Source organism: Balaenoptera ricei, chromosome X (genome assembly GCF_028023285.1).
Source record: "Balaenoptera ricei isolate mBalRic1 chromosome X, mBalRic1.hap2, whole genome shotgun sequence".
NCBI classification, from domain to species: Eukaryota; Metazoa; Chordata; class Mammalia; order Artiodactyla; family Balaenopteridae; genus Balaenoptera; species Balaenoptera ricei.
Genome location: NC_082660.1, coordinates 36,293,125 through 36,305,280, shown reverse-complemented (window position 1 = coordinate 36,305,280; position 12,156 = coordinate 36,293,125). Strand labels below are relative to the sequence as shown.

At 47.2% G+C, this 12,156-nt stretch overlaps 1 long non-coding RNA gene across 1 annotated transcript in view; it reads right to left on the bottom strand.

Moving 5' to 3' along the window:
- LOC132357666 (uncharacterized) overlaps positions 1 to 11,579 on the bottom strand; it is a 101,494-nt gene extending 89,915 nt beyond the window's left edge. The window contains exon 1 of the long non-coding RNA XR_009500255.1: positions 11,513 to 11,579. This is a non-coding gene — a long non-coding RNA (uncharacterized LOC132357666). The remainder of the gene's footprint in view (positions 1 to 11,512) is intronic.
- Between the last annotated feature and the right edge of the window lie 577 nt (positions 11,580 to 12,156).

The window sequence follows — 12,156 nt, the reverse complement described above, 5'->3', positions numbered from 1 at the left end:
AAGCCAGGTGGGCTGAGAAATGGAAAGGGACCGTGATACAAGCAGGGCCCACGGCACGTGGCCAACCTCGAAGGTGGAAGAGGGAGAAAGTCTTAAAGAGAAGCAGGGGGCCTTTCAAGGCCGGCAAGCCAGTTGCAGAGACCCTGGCCAGAGTGCAGAGGGCAAGCCAGCCCACAGCAATGCGCATTTGCAGCTTTAGCCTGGGAGGTTGTTTTCCTTGACACTGACTCGGCTCCGGTTGCAGAGACAATGGAGACCTCGCGCTGCCCGGGGTGTTCCTTGGCACCTTGGGGCCCACGTGTGTGCAAGCATCCTGTGATGACTCTAAGGAACTGGAACTAACGGGTCAGCCCATCAGAAGTCCTGCAGCTGCCTGCCAGGGAAGCTGAGGGATCACAGGGTCCACTTCACCCCCAGGCCGTGGAGGCTGCTTCACCAACTGCCAACTGGAGTGAGGGAAGCAGGCGAGCCGCACCACAAACATCGCCTGGCAGGCCTGAAAATTCCCACCTTTAGCACCTTCTTTGAAAGAGGCTCCTTTTTTGTTTGTTATTTATTTGGCGGGAGGAGAAGAGGCCTTCTTTATAAAAATAAAGCCTCGATCCCTCTAAGGTTTGAGCTCAGTCAACTGTCTAGAAGGAACATCTTTAGAATAGGTTGTGGGGTGGCGGAGGGGCCTCCACCTTAGGTTCTACCTTCCCCTTGGGGCCCTCCAGCTCCCACACAGCCGCCATTACTTCAGCAGCCAGTCTCGGGGGTGGCTCTCTTGAAAACTCTGTCCCTGGTGGGGAGAAAAGGCCTTTCCTTTTAACTGTGCAGACTGCTGAGAAGATTATGAATTTGAAAAATAAAATCTAAAATTCTAAGGGCAAAAAAAGGAAAACACTCACACACACACACACACACACACACACACACAAAGTACAAACAAGCCATGTTTATCAAGTAAAGGATTCTAGCTCTACTTTGGCTGATTCTTCAACTCAGCCCTTAGACCCATTTCCAAGGGCCCCAACACCCCCAGGCAATCCCTTTTTTTTTGGATCCTAGGTTCTCCCCTCACTTTCTTTCCTTTCTTTTCCTTTTAAGCAGAGGTGTCTTGTCACACAGACCCTCTGGGGATACAGAGGAATGACGATCCATTCCTGGGGAACACTGCAGCTTTCACGCGGTGCCCAACAGCAAAGAAATCACAAAAATACCTGAGGTCAGTGGTCCTCACACTGACCTAAGGTATCTCACATCAGAATCACCTGGAAGGCTGGTTAAAAGAGCACTGGGCCTGAAACAGGAAGGAAGGGTGCAGGGCACAACCTTTAAAAGAATGACATAGCCCAAGGACACAACATAAACTGATTAGAACCAAATAGGTCCAAGATGGCGGACGAGTCAACTTCCACTAGACCTTGAGCCTCAGTATACGCTCACTATTAACACATCAGCAAGCTAAATGACACACCCACAGGCACCATGACAGTTCCAAGGCCAACCATAAAGGTCAAAAAGTGGTGGCCCAATTCCTGGAAATCCCCACCCCTTCCCCAAAATAGCTGGAATACTCCTCCCATCATTAGCCTATGAAATTACCCATGCCTATAAAAACTGACAGCCCCATACCCTGGGGCCACTCTCGCCTTGTGAGATGGCCCACACTCTGTCTGTGGAGTGTTTCTCTCTAAATAAATCCACTTCTTACCTGTCACTTTGTCTCTCACTGAATTCTTTCTGCAATAAGACATCAAGAACCTGAGACCAGGTGTGTGATCTCAGTTAAAAGACCATGGGTTCAAGTCCCAATCTGGGTTTCATCCAGGTTTGAGTCCCAATCTGAGTTACACGGGTTCAGGCCCAGTTCCGGAGTTTCTGATTCAATAGGTCAGGGGTGGGATCCAAGAATTTTCATTTCCAACAAGTTCCCAGGTGATGCTGATGCCACAGGTCCATGGACCACACTTGGAGAGCCACTGATGTAGACCCAGGTTGTTAACTATTCAGTATATAAGATGGCAGAAAGAGCTCACAAGTCAACATTCACTTTTCTGCTAACCCTGATCACAGCCTTGGAACCCTTGTCTTATCAAGGCAGTGTTCCAGGTAGTCATGAAATAGGATTCAATGTCAAGGTGCTACTGCTGCTGCTGCTGCTGCTAATATCTAATATTCTTTCAAATGGTACTACCATCTACCTAGTTGCTCAGGCCAGAAGCCTCAGCGTTACCCTTGTTTCTGCTCTTTGATTCTACTCTCAACTCATCAGCACATGCCGTCAGCTCTAACTTTGAAACATGTCCTGAATCTGACCACTTCTCACCATGCCTGCTCTTCCCACCCTGGTGCACGCCAGCTCCATCTCCCACCTGACCCCTCGGAGAGCCTCCTAAAAGGTCTTCTGCTCCCTTCTTGCCCTGCCATCTGCTCTCCACACAGCCACCAAAAAGGTCATTGAAAACATGTCATCTCTCTCTGGTCTCACCCTCCAGTGGTTCCTAACATCTTTAGAATAAAAGGGTATCAAAAGTTCTGACAGTGGCTTACAAGACTCAAAAGGTCTGGCCGCTCCTTACCCCTCTGGTCGCATCTCCTTTTACCCCTACCACGCACAGGCGTGCTCTTGGTGCCCTCCTGGGTGCTCCTGCCTGAGCACCCTCACGCCTGCTGTCCCCTGTGCCTGGAATGCTCCCACCCCCATTGGCATGTAGCTCACAGGCTCACTTCAGGTGAGCCTCTACTCACATTCAGGCCCTCAGGGAGGTCTTCCTTGTACCTTTCCCAGTTCACACTCCCACCATTCCCTGGGCCCCACCCTCCTTTCTTTTCCTTCTTAGAACTTATTAATATCTGGCTTTCTATTATACATTTATTTGTTTACTTTTCCCCTCCCTCACTAGAATGCGAGCTCCCTGAGGGCAAGGACTGTATTTGTTCTTTTTTTTTTTCTTCCACTGTCATCTATCCAGTGCCTGAAACAATGCCTGGCCCCCAAACAGGCTTAATACCTATTTAGTGGATGAATGAATTTATTAACATGTTTACTAGGACAAGCTAGAGCTTTTTTGAGGATTACTTCATTTACTTCTCATAAGTAACCTTGTAACCTACAGGCTAGATATTATTACCATCATCATCCCCATTTTATGGGTGAGAAAACTGGGCCTGGCAGACTTAAGCACCTGCTCCAGGCCTTCCATGCAGGAAGTGGCAGGGTCCAGATGAGAACCGAAGCCTCTTTGACTGGTCCACCTGGGCTCTTTCTCTGAATCCTCACCTGAGGCACGGCCAAAGCTCACTTCCCACGAGCACATTAGCAAACACACGTTAGCACAGATTCTTTTCCTATTATCATCTGGCAGAGAACAAGTCTCCCAAGAGCAGCCGATGCTGATGGAGGAAATGTAAGAAGAGGTCCAGAGTGAAAGGTTCTGCTCAGGACTGTGGGGCACAGAACAGGACTGTGTGCCCTGGAATGGGCATGACACTTCAACAGGACAGAAGACCCCAGATGGAAGACAGGCTGTGCTAAAGACCGAACAGAGTCCATCCCAGGTTTTTCCCAGGCCAGTCTAGGCCATGTAAGACATAACATTGGAACACCTCACACTGGGCCCAGCCATGGTGGAGCAGAGTTGAAGGTCACTGTTATTCAGCAAATACTGATTGAGGACATACTCTGTGCCTGGAACTGTGATGTCAAAACACATGCCCCCAAAGTGTATTTGTGCTGCTTTCTGCCTTTAGCCATGTCGAGTCAGATTTCTTCAGCCCCTTTCTCTCAAAGCCTTTAGACTATTTCACAGGTCTCTCAAAAGTCCACACCATTTTCTATCATCATCCCCACTTCACAGCTGGGGGCTATTTGTTACAGCAGCTAATATGACTATCATGCTAGCTGGTTCCATATACTCTAACTGTCTGATGGCTCTCCTGCCCTTCACAGACACAGTTTTTAAGTTGCCCCTACTTTCTACACTGCAATCAATCGGCAGTATGATGGCCTCCATATCGCCAAATCAAGTGGACACACTTCTGGCCTCTCTCCGGTATTTGGGACTGGTGGCACTTCCACCATTTTGTATGTTTTGGTGACATCACCCACCCAGGTTTTCCTCCCACTTCTTGGTTGGCTTGTCTCCTTTCTAGGTGTCTACTCTAGTACTTTTCTCATGTCCTAAAGATTGAGGCTTCCCTGTGCTTCCATTCTAGACCCTCTGCTCTTCTTCTTCTATAAACACCTCCAGATGACTTCTTTCAATCCACACTTTCAACTACAATTATACCAAGACCCTCCAAATATTTTTGTCCATGCTATTATTTTAAGAATTGGGCACAGACTCCTCTGTATGTATAATTTTTTTATTTATAGGGTAACATGCATGCATTATTGTACTTATTTACTCTGTGTGTTTTAAAACTTGTATGTAATAAAATGTGAAAGTTGAATTTTGAAAAAATCTAAATATGAGGCTCTAATCATTTCTCCTCCCTCCCAATGGATTATCTTGCTCACATCATTCTTAGAGAGTACTGATTGGCAAACCGATTACTCCCTATGGCACAGACAGTCAGCAGTCCACCACCAATACATGTTCCCCTTCCACAGTTGCAGCACAGCTGCGAGGGGCTACCTAGACTGTCAAGAGAAAAGACCATCATTCAAACACACTGAAGATAAAACTGAAGATATATATAGGAGCGTGCATGTGTGTGTGTATGTGTGTACGTGTGCACACAATTGCCTACCAGACACTAGATATCATAGAGGTATGCCAAATTCAAATACAGCATGTGCAAAAATAATTCATCATCTTCGCCCCCAAAACTCTGCCCTTTAGGAGAGTACCAAATGCTGCTGGAAAATAATATGTCAGAAAGCAAAGACATGCTCAAAGGCTACTGGGGATATGCAAAAAGGACACAGTAATTGGCTTAAAGAAGCTCCCACTGGCTAGATTTGGGACAATTAGAACATCAGAAAGAATGATGAGAGTTATATATATATATACACCTATATACACCTATATACATATAGAAATTTAAAGGCATCCAGGAGTCCACGGCAGTACTTTTACAAAATGGTGAGGGGAAGGAGGGAGAAGTGGAGAAGGAAAGCTCTTCTTTACAGATGAACAGCTAATACATGTATAAGGTATGATAGATTTAGGAAATCAGTATTTTGTAACCAACAACAGAGTAATTGATTCAAGCAAGGACCATTAATAGATAAAGGGTGAAACATTGTTCAGAACAAGATATTTACACGTAATATCACACCCCAAATTACTGATTAATTACAAAGGGGGAAAGGTGGCTTTTTTGTGGAGAGATGAAACTTAGCATCATTACTAACAGGACAAACAGCTATTATGTGTCCCTGACATGACACAGCAGGAAAGATATAAGGTCACCCATGTAGAATTCTTGCCCAAAATACATAATGAATCTGATCATGAAGAAACAATCAGCCACACTCAGACTGCAACTCATTCAACAAGGCAACTGGCCTGGACTCTCAGAAAAGGTCATGTCATGAAAAAACAGAAAAAGGCAGAGGAGACGGTTATAAATTAAAGGAGACTAAAGGGACATGATTACCACATGCAATTCATGATCCTTGAGTTCTAGATGTTTTTAAAAGCTATTAAGCACACATTTGGGGACAGCTGGGGAAATGTAAAAGTGGATTGTATATTAGATAATATTATCGGATTGATGTTAAATTTATTGAGTATTGCAGTTTTGGAGGAGAATGTCCTTACTCTTAGGAGATACTCCCTGATGTATCTAGATGTGAGATATCGTGATGTCTGCAACTTACAAATGGTCCAGTTAAAAAATGTTTCGGTGTGTGAATGTGCATACATTGAGAACGAGAGACAGATAGAGGGAGAGATAAAGCAGATGCAGCAAAATGTTAACAACCGGTGCATCTAGAGGAAGCATATAGAGGGATTCATGTCCTATCCTTTCAGCTATTCTGCAGGTTTATACATTTAAGCACAATATGGGGAATCAAGCAAGCAAACTCTGTCCCCCGCTCCTGCTAACATAAAGGTTATCAGGGACCAGATTAGAAAAATCTTTATTTGATTAACCTAAGAATTTGAACTTTTTCCTGAAAGCTAAGGCAAGTCACAGAAAGAGTTTCACCAGAAGAAAGACACGATTAGATTAGCTATAGGAGGTGAGAGGGAAGAAAGAGCCCAGCGTGACTCCATCTTCTGGCTTTTTCTTTGTTCTCCTCTGCCTATCTAGATGAGTATATTCTAAATAGTCTGCTTTCCAAATGGCTCTCTCCTTGGTCTGAACCTTAGCACTCCAATTCCCATAACAAGCAGCTTGGTTCAGACTCCCATCCTTGCCCCCTGAATGACTGGTCTCCCTTCTTCCACCAAGGCCTCTCCTAAATCAGTCTGCAGTTGAGGCTGGGGTGACCTTTCTCACACACAAGCATGACCAAAGCAATCTCTGGTTCAAACTGTTTTCAGTGACTCCTCCGGGCCAACGTTCAGTCTCTTTGGCTAATCACCAGTAGACATCCTGGTCCGCTGCCTGCCTGCCAACCTCTCTCGCGGCCCCTCCTGCAGCATTTGCATGTCTGTCTAGGTCCCAGCTAAGCTGCCAGCAGAGCCTCCGATGTGCCCTGCTGCCACACACCTTCGGGCCTTTGCACAATGCTTTCCTGCCTAAAGGGGATACATCTTTCCCCCTTTTCTCTGCTTGGGCCACCTCTGCCCGCCCATCAGAACTTAACTCAAGCCTCCACTCCTCTGGAAGCCTTCCCTGTTACACACGTACGGCCTCTCTTCTAACTCGTATCTCTTTCCCATTAGATTCTAAGGTCCTTGAAGGCAGGTGCCATGCTTTACCTGTAATGACATCTGTTCCTGACAGATGGTAGTGCTAAATAAATGATTACTGGATGAATGAATGAATGGGAATGTCAGTTAGGTTTCTTCACTTAGAAGCACTAGAAGTCAACCCTGGCAGAAAGGTATTCACTAGAAGGGTGCTCCATACTCCATACTCTGGAGCCGAGCAACAGACCCTGGGAGGGAGAAACGTGCACAGATCTGTGGACTTGAGCAGCGGAACATCGTCAAGAGTTTCTCAAAGTTACCGCCACTGGACAAGTTCAACGAATAAGGTTGTTACACATTGAAATCACAGCTAGTAAGGTCATTACACATCAAAATCATGGCGGCTGTTTAGTTTGCTATGTTTATCCTCAAAAGCACCCTGCCAAGTAGAGCAGACACAAGGGAGCAGTGGAAAGATGGCCTGGAATACAGAAGCTGAGAACTGGGGTCTCTGCTCCCCACTCTCCAGGTTGGTCAGATACAGACATTGAGCTCCATGACTCTTGAGGGCCCCCTGAGGTCAGCATTGTGTGGTTCTGTGGTGGCAGGAAAATAGCCTCAGGGTCGAGGCTTCAAAGTACCCCTTGTTGCTTTGGGTCCTCCACTCATTTTAGACGAGGCCTGCTGTTGAGAGGTCCAAATATCTCAAGTTCATGGGAAAAGGCTGTTCTCACACTTGCCAGGACCCTCCCATGCCTCAGTCCTCACTGACAAGCACCACCTGGGCTGTTTTCCCCTTTCCTGAGGTAAGGAGGAACCTCTCTCACGGTGAACCAGCCGCCCCAGTGCCCTACTTTCATCTCCGTTTTACCTACCAGAAGCCGAACTTGTCTTAAATCACCAAATGCCTGATTTCTGCTCTCCTGACGTCGCCTTCACAGCCTCTGCAGGGTCCCTGCTACTCTCTCAGCTGTTGAAGGGCTGGTGTGGAAAGGTGGCAGATAATGTATCTGGAGAACAGACACCTTATCCGAGTCATGGGCAGATTAAACTCACACCTGAGAAACCCCAGGTGGCTCCTCCTGGCCCCCAAAAGACAAAAGTTCCTGTTCTTTACCCCTTCACCTTCAGCAGACTGTGCTCTTTTATATTTTCTTACAGTCACTCCTTTGTAAAAATCTCTCTGCCAAAGGGCTTGAGACCAAGGTCCAGGGCCAAAGGCACTGCAGCCACCCCAGCCTCCGAGAACAAGCCGCCTTTTGTTTAGTAAACACCGATGAAGCGCTGGATTGAGTTCTAGCACCTTCGGAAACAAGTGTAACCTATTTCTGTCACCCTGAGGGGTTCAGCTTTTAACAGGGGAGAAAGAGCCAACAGATGGCTATACGCATGCTCCCACAGGAGAACGCTAACGTGGCCACGTGAAAGAAAGTCCTTGAGTCAGGGTCCCCCTGCGGTACTTCAGCCAAAAGCAGCATGAGGAGTCACCCCAGAGCCTGCCCGCCCCGAAGTGTGCTTGGCCTGAGGCTCTGGACGCCTCCTCTCCATCTGCAGCCACCCAGGCTCAGCTGGGAACAACTGTCTTAGCCAGAGCCTCCTGTGGTGTTTCACACACGGATACTCAGCCTTTATGCATCTGGAGTGTGCTTTCGCCCCCTGGAGCTCCAGAGAGCACGCATCTGAAATCCATAAATATTGTAAGACTCCACCTCCATGTACTTTTGCAGCTGGGGGCTTGTCCCAGAACAGGCCCAGATGGTTTTGGCATAAGGCTGCTCACTTGCTGTTCAAAAATATGACCTGAAACTGACAGCTAACAAAGACAGTCAGATCTCACCGCTGCTCAGGGCCTGCATCCCATCCGGCTGCTCCCCTGCCCCCTCCTTTGCTGCCTTGCTGGCCTCTGACCCAGCTGACCCCTCAGCTCTTGCCCTATTTCTTGCTTCTTGGTCTGAGTTCACCACCAGAATACTTGAACACGGATGCATTTCCTCCTGCCTTACGCTGCCTTTGATTCCCTGGCATCTAGCTCCATCTTTCTACTTGATTAGCAGCAGCCTTCCAGAAACCATATCCCACGGCTTTCTCCACAAACAGCCACATGCTCTTGCGTGCCCCAAGGTAAAGTATTCTCCTTTTGCATGTCTCTGGTGATCCAGTGATTACCATTATTGTCGTCCTCCTTATCACCGTCCTTGATAAATGACAATGCGTTATATTTGAAGAGCATTTAACTGCCTTTCAAGCACTTTCACGTGTATTTGCTCCTCATGACAATCTTATCGTGTATATAAGTCAGCACTATCATTCCCATTTTACAGATGGAACTGGGTGTCTAACAGAGTAAGTGACTTGGTCAAGGCCACATGAGTGCTGAAGCTAACCTTGAATTCAGGTCTTCATAACTCCTGGGCAACAGGCGGCATGACGTCTGAGAAAGTACACAGGTTTGGTCACAGAAAGGTTTGGGTTCGAATCCCAGTTGGGAATGGAATTTGGTCAGTTTTTTAACCTCTCCAATTAGGTGTTCCCTTTTGAAAAAACAAGGCTCAGGTGTGTCTGAGGCACAGTTCAGAGGGTGCCTGGGAGGATGAGAGACACAGTGTGGGAAGCGGGAAGGCATGAGGCCCACTAGACATCCTTGGAAACCCTTGGCCATGTTCCCCCTTGATCAACTGCCCCTTACACCCCACCACTGCACTCATCGCATACGTATTATATAACTACCCCATCAGTGTTCTGCCCTGATTCGGGGATGTTTTGCTAGCCCAGAGGAGAAACCCTAAACTCCAAGCCCTTCCTCAGACGCTACTGGGCTTAGCTAAAGACTGAATTGCTGGGCTTCCCTGGTGGCGCAGTGGTTGAGAATCTGCCTGCCAATGCAGGGGACACGGGTTCGAGCCCTGGTCTGGGAAGATCCCACATGCCGCGGAGCAACTGGGCCCGTGAGCCACAACTACTGACCCTGCGCGTCTGGAGCCTGTGCTCCGCAACAAGAGAGGCCGCGATAGTGAGAGGCCCGCGCACCGCGATGAAGAGTGGCCCCCGCTTGCCACAACTGGAGAAAGCCCTCACACAGAAACGAAGACCCAACACAGCCATAAATAAAAACAAACAAACAAACAAACAAACAAAAAAACCCAGAAAGACTGAATTGCTCCTGGCAGGGAGCACAAACTCCTCCTACTCTCGAAGTAACATGCACATCCCAAGTGCTTGCAGGATGGAAAAATGTCCTATTACACATTTGATAACAAGTAAGGCTCCCTTTCTTTCCTTCTACACGAGTTTAACCTGATTCCAAGCTGTTAAAATTCATTTGGTGAAATGCCTCCCCAGATGGATCTTAGCCTCTTCACCTTTAGCGGATGTGGCTGACCTTCCATTAGGTGCAGCAAAGTGGAAGAGACAGCAGGCTGCCAAGGTGAGGACAGCAGGCTGCCAGTCTCTACGTCCTGTGCTTCTGAAGCCCGCTTAGAGAGCCTCGAAGCCTTGGACATGTTGGGAAGCAGCTTCGGACAGGACTAGATGGGTCAGGCAGGGGTCACATGTGTCCCTACACCCAGAAGGTGACTCTGCCATCTTGCTTGAGACGAGGCTAAGCAGCACCCTCTGTTTGGAACTCCTGCTTTTCATTCAGACACATCCACAGACCTGAAAACCCTTTGCTCTGATGGATGAAAATCAGCTTTGGAATGGGAAAGTACTTGGAGTCACTGGGGAATGAATATAATCTCCAAAACACATTTACTGCTCACATTCAAATGAAGATTAAATGATTCCTTTAATACTCATCAACTCTATTAAACTTCATAGAAGCAAAACCTTTTGAAATAAATTAGCCAGATCCTTGCTGGCAACAACAGGCTTTTGAGGCTGCGTTCTCCTCTGCCATTACCCGTCCTCCTGACAACCCAGGGAAGGGGCCTGATGGAGAGGAGGAGGGAATGGGGAAGCCGACTAACACAGGAGCAGGACACGTCCCACGTGCCTGGCATGGTGCAAAGCACAGTGAATGTATCATGTCATTTAATTTCCCCCAACAACTCTGGAAGGTAGTTGCTATTATTATTGTCAATGTATAAGGAAGAGCATGGAGGGTCAGACAAGTAGAAAATGGTAGATGGGGGTTTCAAACCCGATTCCTAAAACCCTGTACTCCTCTGCTATTGGACTCTAAGCCCAAGCTAAGCCTGGGCCTTTTGGCCACATATAATGCAATTAGAGCTCAACGATCAATCGTGTGGGTTCTGGAGTCTGACCATGTTGTTCACATCCTGTCTCTGCTGCTTTCTAGTTGTGAGAGTTCAGGGAGGTTATTTGATTTCACTGAGCCTCGGTTTCCTCATCTGCAAAACTGAGATGATAATAGTCAAATGCAGATAACAGTGCCTGACATGCCACAAGCAATCGAAATCAGTGGAACCAGAAATAGACAACTGTCTCAGGTTGTTGAACCCAGAAGCAGACCCCAAGAGAAGGATTTGGGTGCAAGGAGTTCATTAGGGAAATATCCAAGGAAAATATCCCAGGAAGTACTGGTAGAGGAGTGGAGAAATGTGACAGGGAAGGGAAGGAAACGGACAAAGAGGGAGTTAATGGTCAGGCTACCACTGTAGAAAACTGAGACTCAGTCCTGCTGGACACCTCTGAGAGAGGGTATAGAATTCATACCTCACAATGAGCCCACTGAAGGAATGACGAAGCTAGGTACTCACCCTCCAACTCCACCCATCATTGGCTGAGCACCATTCCTGGAGGCATTAACCCCTTAGCACTTCTGGCCTGCCCATGCTTCAGTGAAGTGATTCCATCAGGTGGAGAGTTTTGGTTGCTTGCAAAATGAGGTTGTTGGCAAGGACTGCAATAAGTGTTGAAGGAATACAGCTACGGTAGCGACAACATCTGTTAAAACAATTTTAAAGGCTCAGTTAATGTTTGTCTTGGTCATTTGGGCTGGCCCCTCAGTAGGGCCCTTAAGGACCTAGGGGCCCAGAACCAGAGAACATCCAGATCTATGTGGCTTCCTGACAACAGCTTCCATATTCAATGATGGCCCCATCTGAGGACAGGTTCCTTTTTACTATAGAGATCACTTTGGAAACACAGATCATGGTGTATGTGAGTGTGTGTGTGGGGGGGTAAATGGGGGTATCCCTGGAGCAGCAGTCATAATAACAGGGGCCACTGCATCTTTTTTTTAATTTTTTTTAATACAGCAGGTTCTTATTAGTTATATATTTTATACATATTAGTGTATACATGTCAATCCCAATCTCCCAATTCATCACACCACCACCACCACCCCCGCTGCTTTCCCCCCTTGGTGTCCATATGTTTGTTTTCTACATCTGTGTCTCTA